Source organism: Lolium rigidum, chromosome 3 (assembly GCF_022539505.1).
Source record: "Lolium rigidum isolate FL_2022 chromosome 3, APGP_CSIRO_Lrig_0.1, whole genome shotgun sequence".
NCBI classification, from domain to species: Eukaryota; Viridiplantae; Streptophyta; class Magnoliopsida; order Poales; family Poaceae; genus Lolium; species Lolium rigidum.
This window is the reverse complement of record NC_061510.1, coordinates 80532403-80541661: the sequence shown is the minus strand read 5'-3', so window position 1 is coordinate 80541661 and position 9259 is coordinate 80532403.

Here is a 9259-nt window from a genome sequence, read left to right as displayed (position 1 = left end):
CTTTTCTCCCAACCTTCTTATGAACCGGCTTAGCGATGCCAAGCTTCCGGTAAACTTTTGCACGTCCTTGAGATCTCGCGGTATAGTCATTCTTTCGATTGCCCGGATTTTTACCGGATTAACCTCAATGCCCCGGTTTGAAACGAGAAAGCCAAGCAGTTTGCCGGCGGGAACACCGAAGGTACATTTTGTCGGATTGAGTTTCATCCAGAATCTTCTTAAGTTGTCAAATGTTTGTCGGAGATCGTCGATTAAGGTTTCTTTTGCCTTAGTTTTTACCACGACATCGTCCACATAGACTTGCACATTTTTTCCGATCTGATCAAACAAACATTTATGCATACAGCGCTGGTACGTTGCACCAGCGTTGCGCAAACCGAAAGGCATAGTGGCATAGCAGTAAGCCCCGTGCGGGGTAATGAACGCAGTTTTTATTTGATCTTCCTTTTTCAAGGGAATTTGGTGGAAACCGGAATAAGCATCCGGGAAAGACAACAACTCACACCCAGCGAGTGGAATCAATCACTTGATCGATCCGGGGTAAGGGGAAAGGATCTTTTGGGCAAGCTTTGTTCAGGTTGGTGTAGTCGATGCACATGCGCCACACCTTTGGAGCTTTTGCTTCGAGGTTCTCATCTTTCTTCTTTTCGACCAGCACCGGATTGGCTAGCCACTCAGTATGCAGCACTTCCACGATGAAACCGGCAACTAATAACTTTGTCACTTCTTCTCCAATGATTTTCCTCCTATCCTCAGCAAACCGGCGTAAAGGTTGTCGCACCGGCTTCGCATCCTTCCGGACATTCAAAGAGTGCTCAGCCAGCTCCCTCGGAACACCTACCAAGTTATTAGTAGACCAGGCAAAGATATTCCGATTCTCACGGAGGAAGCTGATGAGTGCGCTTTCCTATGCCTCACTGAGGCCGGCACCGATACGAACGGTACGCTCAGGGTAAGCCGGATCCAGCACGATGTCCTTTGTTTCTTTTGTCGGCTTGAACGTCGGTGTGCCCAAGTTTGCACTCATTGCCGCTAAGCTCAGCTGTGAGGACTGAGCCAGCGCAACCGCAGTTTGCATCCTCCTCTTTTTCTCTGCAATCACCAGCGATTCTGCCAGGTTTGATCCGGCGGAAGCAGTTTCCAGTGAAATCTTGTAGTTTCCCACCACAGTTAAGGGTCCACGAGGTGCCGGCATCTTCATCTTGAGATAGGCTGTGTGAGTTGAGGCCATGAAAGCTGCCAATGCCGGTCTCCCCAGCAATGCATGGTAAGGACTATCTAGGTCCACCACCTCAAACTCAATGTTTTCAACCCGGCAATTGTCACGTCCTCCAAACGACACATCCACCCGGACTTTTCCCACTGGTGCGCGAGGACAAGCCGGAACGATTCCGTGGAAAGTTGTACGAGTTGGCTGAAGCATGTTTTCTGTTATGCCCAGCGTATGCATGGTGTGCCGGTACATGATGTTTATGCTGCTTCCATTGTCTATCAGCACTTTGCTGAACCTGACTCGAGTCGTTGGCCCCTGCATGATTGGGTCCAACACAAGAGCATAACCACCCGGATTAGGCATTACCTTGGGGTGATCCTTGAACGACCAGGAGATCTCTTGATCTGACCACAGCATGTATTTTGGTATTGCCGGCATCACAGCGTTCACTTCCATGGAACGGCGATGTAGGCTTTGCCTGTCAGTTGGCTCAGTAACGAACACAACACAGCACACGTCCGGATCCTTGTAAATGTTTCGACCCAAAGGTGCCGGTGGAGGTGGTTGATGACCCACAAGTATAGGGGATCGCAACAGTCTTCGAGGGAAGTAAAACCCAATTTATTGATTCGACACAAGGGGAGACAAAGAATACTTGAAAGCCTTAACGGCGAGTTGTCAATTCAGTTGCACACTGGAAACAAACTTGCTCGCAAGAATTTATCGGTAGTAATGAGTTTTATAGCAGATAGCGATGAGTGAAATAACAGCGGCGAGTAACAAAGACAGCGGTAGTGATTATAGTAAACGGCGAGGATTAAAATACGTAGGCACGGGGATGGATGTCGGGCGTTGCATGGATGAGAGAAACTCATGTAACAATCAAAGCAGGTGCATTTGCAGATAATAATAAAACGGTATCCAAGTACTAATCAATCAATAGGCATGTGTTCCATATTTAGTCGTACGTGCTCGCAATGAGAAACTTGCACAACATCTTTTGTCCTACCAGCCGGTGGCAGTCGGGCCTCTAGGGAATCTACTGGAAATTAAGGCACTCCTTTTAATAGAGCACCGGAGCAAAGCATTAACACTCCGTGAACACATGTGATCCTCATATCACCGCCATCCCCTTCGGTTGTCCCAATTTTGTCACTTTGGGGCCTCGGGTTCTGGACAGCAATACGTGTATACAACTTGCAGGTAAGATCATAAAGCAATGAATATCATAATGAATTGATAACATGTTCAGATCTGAGATCATGGCACTCGGACCCTAGTGACAAGCATTAAGCATAACAAGTTGCAACAATATCATAAAAGTACCTATTACGGACACTAGGCACTATGCCCTAACAATCTTATGCTATTACATGACCAATCTCATCCAATCCCTACCATCCCCTTCGGCCTACGAGCGGGGAATTACTCACACATGGATGGGGGAAACATGGCTGGTCGATGGAGAGGCGTCGGTGGTGATGATGGCGATGATCTCCTCCAATTCCCCGTCCCGACGGAGTGCCAGAACGGAGTTTCTGGTCCCGAGACGGAGTTTCGCGACGGTGTCAGCGTACTGGATGGTTTCTCGCGATTTCGACTTCCTCCCGTGCGTTTTTAGGTTGAAGGCAATAAGTAGTCCTAAGGAGGGCGTCGGGGGCCAGCCGAGGCCGCCACACACTAGGGCCGCGCGCCCCCCTCCTGGGCCGCGCCGGCCTAGCGTGTGGGGCCCTCGGGCCCCCACTGGCTTGCCCTTACGGCTCCGTCAATATTCGGGAAAATAGGACCTTCCGCATAAATTCCGAGGATTTTCCTGAAAGTTGGATTTACGCACAAAAACGAGACACCAGAGCAATTCTGCTGAAAACAACGTTAGTCCGTGTTAGGTGCATCCAAAATACACAAATTAGAGGCAAAACAATAGCAAAAGTGTTCGGGAAAGTAGATACATTTTGGACGTATCAACTCCCCCAAGCTTAGCTTATTGCTTGTCCTCAAGCAATTCAGTTGACAACTGAGTGCGATAAAAGAACTTTCACGAACACATTTGTTCATATGATGTAAATATTCTCATGATATGGCAAGTACTTAAGCAGTTCATAATAAGATACATGCAAATAAAATCATCTAATGGCTATGTCAATCATGGAAAAGGTACCAACAAATTAATAATGAGCATCATGAATCATGTCTATCAGCAGGATTGCAATGGTCATAGAATGATATGATAAAGTGGTATCTCGCTTGCCCGTAATTGTACAACAAAACATAAATGCTTGGGCACCTTTGAGGTTCATGAGAAGACTGGAAGTAGAGGTTATCAAAGATTAAAGCATCAAAGTTATACCACAATTAATCACATTTTGGGACAAGCATATTATACTAAGAATGACAGTTGTGCTCTCAAGAAAGTGCTCAAAGAAAGGATGGAGACTCAATGTAAAAGTAAAAGATTGACCCTTCGCAGAGGGAAGCGAGGGATTAACATGTGCTAGAGCTTTTCATTTGTAAAACAGGAGTAAAATTATTTTGAGAGGTGTTTGTTGTTGTCAACGAATGATAATGGGTACTCTAACTACCTCGTCAACCAGACTTTCAAGAGCGGCTCCCATGAAGGACGTTATCTCTACCAGCAAGGTAAATCATCCCTCTTCTCTTTTGTTTACACACGCACTTTAGTTTTATTATGGGTGACACTCCCCCCAACCTTTGCTTACACAAGCCATGGCTAACCGAATCCTCGGGTGCCTTCCATCAATCTCATACCATGGAGGAGTGTCTATTTGTAATTTAAGTTGCTTACTGATGAATCAGGGCAAAACATGTGAAGAGAATTATTAATGAAAGTTGATTAATTGGGGCTAGGAACCCGTTGCCGACTCTTTTTGCAAAATTATTGGATAAGCGGATGTGCCACTAGTCCATTATGAAAGTCTGTCAGGAGAAAATGACAAGATTGAAAGATAAACACCACATACTTCCTCATGAGCTATAAAACATTGACACAAATTGAGAAGCATTTTGAAGGTTTAAAGGTAGCACATGAGAATTTACTTGGAATGGTTTGAAATGCCATGCATAGGTATTTATGGTGGACACTCTGGAATAACTTGGTTTTCATGTGTTTGGAAGCACGAGCAGCGTTCCCGCTCAGTACAAGTGAAGGCTAGCAATAGGCTGGGAAGCGACAATCAAGAGAGCGATAGCTCGTCATAATCATGCTTGCGACAAAAATAAATTAACGGAGGCATAAAAGTGATACAAGAACTCGAGGTAAAGTAAATCATCGAGGCTTAATTGACATTTTGTTCAGTCATATGCATGCGTGAGCATGTGCCAAGTTGATTCAAGAGAATTATTCAGAGGAGGATACCACAATGTCATACCTATCTATGAATAAAGCAATGCAAGCAAATACTTATGACATGCTACTCATATTAATAAATTGGAGCTAATCATGAGAGATCATGAACTACTAGACTTTCTTAAATGACATATACCTCACATGAACCAACTAAGCATGCTCACATGGATGAGTATATGTACAAAAATGAAAACAAATAGAGTTCATACCAGCCTCTCACCACAATCAGATCATCGTATATCGTCATTATTGCCTTTTCACTTGTGCAGCTTGAATAATATGGAATGAAAACCATGCTCCAGCCACCGAAGACCATTGAACTCATAATGAACTTTACAAAACCAAATAAGAACAGCAAATATTTTTGGTGTTTTCGAATTTGAAAGCAAGAACAAAAGGAAACAAGCAAACAGAGCAAAATCTTTTTGGATTTTCTTATAGCAAACCAACGATAGCAAATAAAGCAAGATAAAAGCAAGAAACTAAAATAAACAGGTGGTAAAGAGAAACAACAGAAATATTTTTGGTCTTTTTGTGTTTTAGGAAAGAAACAAAGCAAGAACAAGAAAATGAGAACTAAAAGAAACACAGAAAAGCAAGATGGCAGAAATCTGCCAAAACTTGACAGCAGTACAGTAATCGATTTTTAAGAAAATCTTACGCTGCTCAGATCGAAAAGTGTTGAACTAATGAAAGTTAGATAACAACCTGGGGAACATGCACAAAAATTGGCAGCTCAAAATAACGTTCTGGCTGTGCGCACGATTTTTTAGTAACAGTCCAGAATCTGTTTTCAGGCAGCACTTCCCCAAATATCATCTCCCACTCATTAGAAAACCACTCAAAGAAACTAAACAAGTATGTACAAGTATCCAGCAACCATAATATGCAAAGAATGAGTGATGCCGGTATACCTCCCCCCAAGCTTAGGCTTTTGGCCTAAGTGGAGATCAACCCCAGCGAGGGTCTGAGTTCCACGCCGGTGGATCATACATGGCGTAGTCATAATAAGGTCCCGACGCAGAAGAAAAACGTGGAGGCTCCTCATGCCCATCTTGTTGATGCGAAGAACTCGCTGTATCGGATGAAGAATCGAGGTGTTCCTCGGCCTCCTCCGTGTTGCCTCCTGCACGATGGCTTCCTCCCTCTATGTATGCATTAAGTGCACCTTCCGTGACTGACCAATCCTCCCTGGAATCAAGGTTAAACAGAACAGTTGCAGGCAATCCTACTAATTTTTTCAGTTTTCTTAGTTATTCTCCAATTGTAAAATGTTATTCTGTAAGACAGGTTGCTCAAATTAGACGAATCAGAAACAAATTCATGCTTAATCATGGAGACTATGTCAAGTTTCTCTATGGGGAGCTGAATATCAAGATGGTGAGGTTCTACACCATGCATAGCTAATAAGCGAGAGGCGATGAGACCTCCACAAATTCCTCCCTTCTCACGGTTAGTAGCAAGTCTATTGGCTATCAAAGCACCCAAGTTGTAAGTCCTATCACCTTGTAATGCAGCAGCTAGAAAGGCTAAATCCTGGATAGATAACTTACTTCCATTCTTTCTAGCAAGAACGCACTTGGTGATGAAATAAGCAAAGTAACGAATAGCTGGGAATTGAATGCTATTGATTTTACCACCATCCTCTGAGAAGCTTCTTCCATGACAAATCATCTTGAAGAGGTCCAAGAACTCTTGCGGTGATCCCCTTATCTTCTCGCATGATCCCCATTGCGGCACTCTAATTGCTGCACAAAAATCATTAAATGGCAGGATGACAGTTTTATTATAAATTTTGTACCGAACCATGGGATTAGATCGCGACCAATTGAATTCAAAATCCTGCACTACAGACATAGTCAATTTTGCATATTGGAATGGTTCACCAACAACAAAATCATCCAACCCTGCACGAGAGATGTAATATCCCAGGTATTGGGGTTACAAAAATAGAGGAAACAGATGTGTGCATTGCATTCATGCATAGAAAATCTGGGGAATTTTCGCGCTTTAAAGTAAAACAGTCACAGTAACTGAAGTTTCACTTGACCTTGGTGGAATTGAAGTAGCTCATCAAGTCAAGCGCTATAAATCTCAATGTGACTTTGCCAAAACTTTGTTTTGGGTAGAGATGATTTGATCTAAGGGGTTAGATCAAATGGAACTAATAATCAACACAACAACACCTTACTCAATGATCAACTACTTGGTCTTATAACAGATCATAATATGGTAATCATTGCCATAACATAAGAACATCTGTTTAAGTACAAATCAAGTAACAATAAAATGGAGAAACCATTCTTAACTACCTTCTCCATGTCTTAAAACTAATCCATAATCCTACCATGAAACCTCATGGTATTCATTCCACTTCAACATTGAAATTATAACAAGAAGATCCACTCCAGAAATAGATATTCTTCTCTTCCAAGTTATTACATATCAAACCTAGAGAGGTGAGAGTTCTATAGTGTTTATTAGAGAAGCAATTGAAAACCTTAAGCTAAAACCTTGGATATACATCTATGTATTCCAACCATCACTTTGAAGAGAAACCCTAGGATATTATTCCAGACCATTCCTAGGGAGAGAACCCAATTATATTAAACATAGATATTGATGACCACATCATTCTCTATGGAGCCTAACCTTAGGTTAGTATTAAAGACCTTTCCAAATGAGAGAGACCAATCATACAAATCATAGCTTTATCTATTTAAGAATAAAGGACAACCATTGAACTAGAGTATTAGGAGTACACCATAACATAGAATAATCCATTCTTATATAATAGAGCTCAAGCTATGGTGTTACACTCAAGTTAGTTGAGGCAACACTTGAGTTTGAGGGAGAGAACTATCCATATACCAGATGATAATATCATCATTGATTAAGTAGAACCCTAACATAATATCTCAGGCATTCTCCTGTGATATAAACTATAGAGACAATCATAGTAGTCCCATACAAGAAGGTAAATTAGAAGTGCTATACCTTAATTGATCTAGACAATGCTTGATCATGGAAGTGAGAACCCATTTCATGAGAGATCCCTAGGAATCTAAACCTTGATCATTATAAGTTCAGTGATGATCATAAACCCTAAGAACTTGAAGTAAGGATATCAAGAACAAGTGGATCATGTCTAACCATGATCATGCTCTTGAAGTATGTGAGGATAAGTTAAACCCTAATAGGATAAGAAGATATCATTCACTACATGAAATCATAGGGAGGTAACTAGTAAGCAAACCTAGGCTTAGATCCCAACCCTAACTTGTGAACCACTTGGTGATCATAAGTAGAATCCTACCACATCTATATAAATTAAAGAACCTAAGAAAACCTTAGAGCTAAACTCCATACTTCATATGGTGAGAAACCATACATCCATAAGACCAAAGTTAACTATAAAACAAACTATAACCATTATAGTTACTTTAATGATTAATTGAGGATCATAATAGAAGTTAATTGGTAGAAGGTAAAACCAATTCCCAAATCCTTAGTAATTAGGGAAGCACAGGAAATATTAAGCAAGTACCCACCTTATCATGGTTAGGGGAGATTAAACCCTAGCTCATGCAATATGGTGACATCTCATCTCACACCCTAGAATTAAATCTCAACCCTAGTTTGAGTAACACTTGGGTGATCACAAGTAAAACCTAAACCACAATTAAGATTCAACCCATGTGTCATTAGGTAAATAGCATTTGAACCAGATTTACACATCAAATAAATCTTATGCTTCAATTCTTGAACATAAGAAAAACCTTGTGCTACATTATATAGTTAAAACCATATGTGGAGTGATCAACTATTTATCTTGGTAACCAAGATCAACCATGATGGAACAATACCTACCATAGATACTTTCAATGTTAATGATAGTATTAACCTTAAAAGGGAGTTAGAATAAAAGTTCTAAAAACCTTAATAAGTTGGTGATCACATAAAATCATATGTAAGTCATCCACTTCTCAAATAAAAACCAAGTCTTAATATTAACCTCTGAAATACTTTAAGTTGCAATTATCAACTCTCATAAATCCTAACAGAATTAATTCACAAGAAAAAGGAAATTAAAAAAATAAATGAGAATATGAACTCATACATATTTGCTATTTTGAATAAACATGCAAGTATGAAATATACTCAAATAGACAATATTTGTTTCAAATAAAGAATGGTGCAATAGTCATTGCACTATATCTTAATTCAGTAAACATAACAAGAAACCTACAAATAAAATTTGAATTCAAACCTGAATTCAAAATAGAAAATTCAAAACAGAATTGAAAATAGAAAAAAATAAGAAAACAGAAAAGAAAAATAAGAGAGAGGAGACTTACCAGACTACCTGGCCGCAGCAGCCCATCACCACAGCCCAGCAAATGTGCCCAAGCCGCAGCCCACGAACTGGCCCAACCGACCCACTTACCATTTCACGTTAAAACGAGCGAGGAGACGAACTCGTCTTCTTCCTCGCAGGCATGCTCGACAACGCGGCGTCTCCACGTCGCCGGCCACCTTTCTCTGACCGTCGCGGACGCCAAAGACCAACCAAAACGCATCCAAGTAGTCGACGAGTCCGAGCTGATCCAAACACGAATGGATTCGTGCCCAAAACCTCGCCAGCATCATCGGTGCATCTGGGTCGTCGCCGATGATGGAGA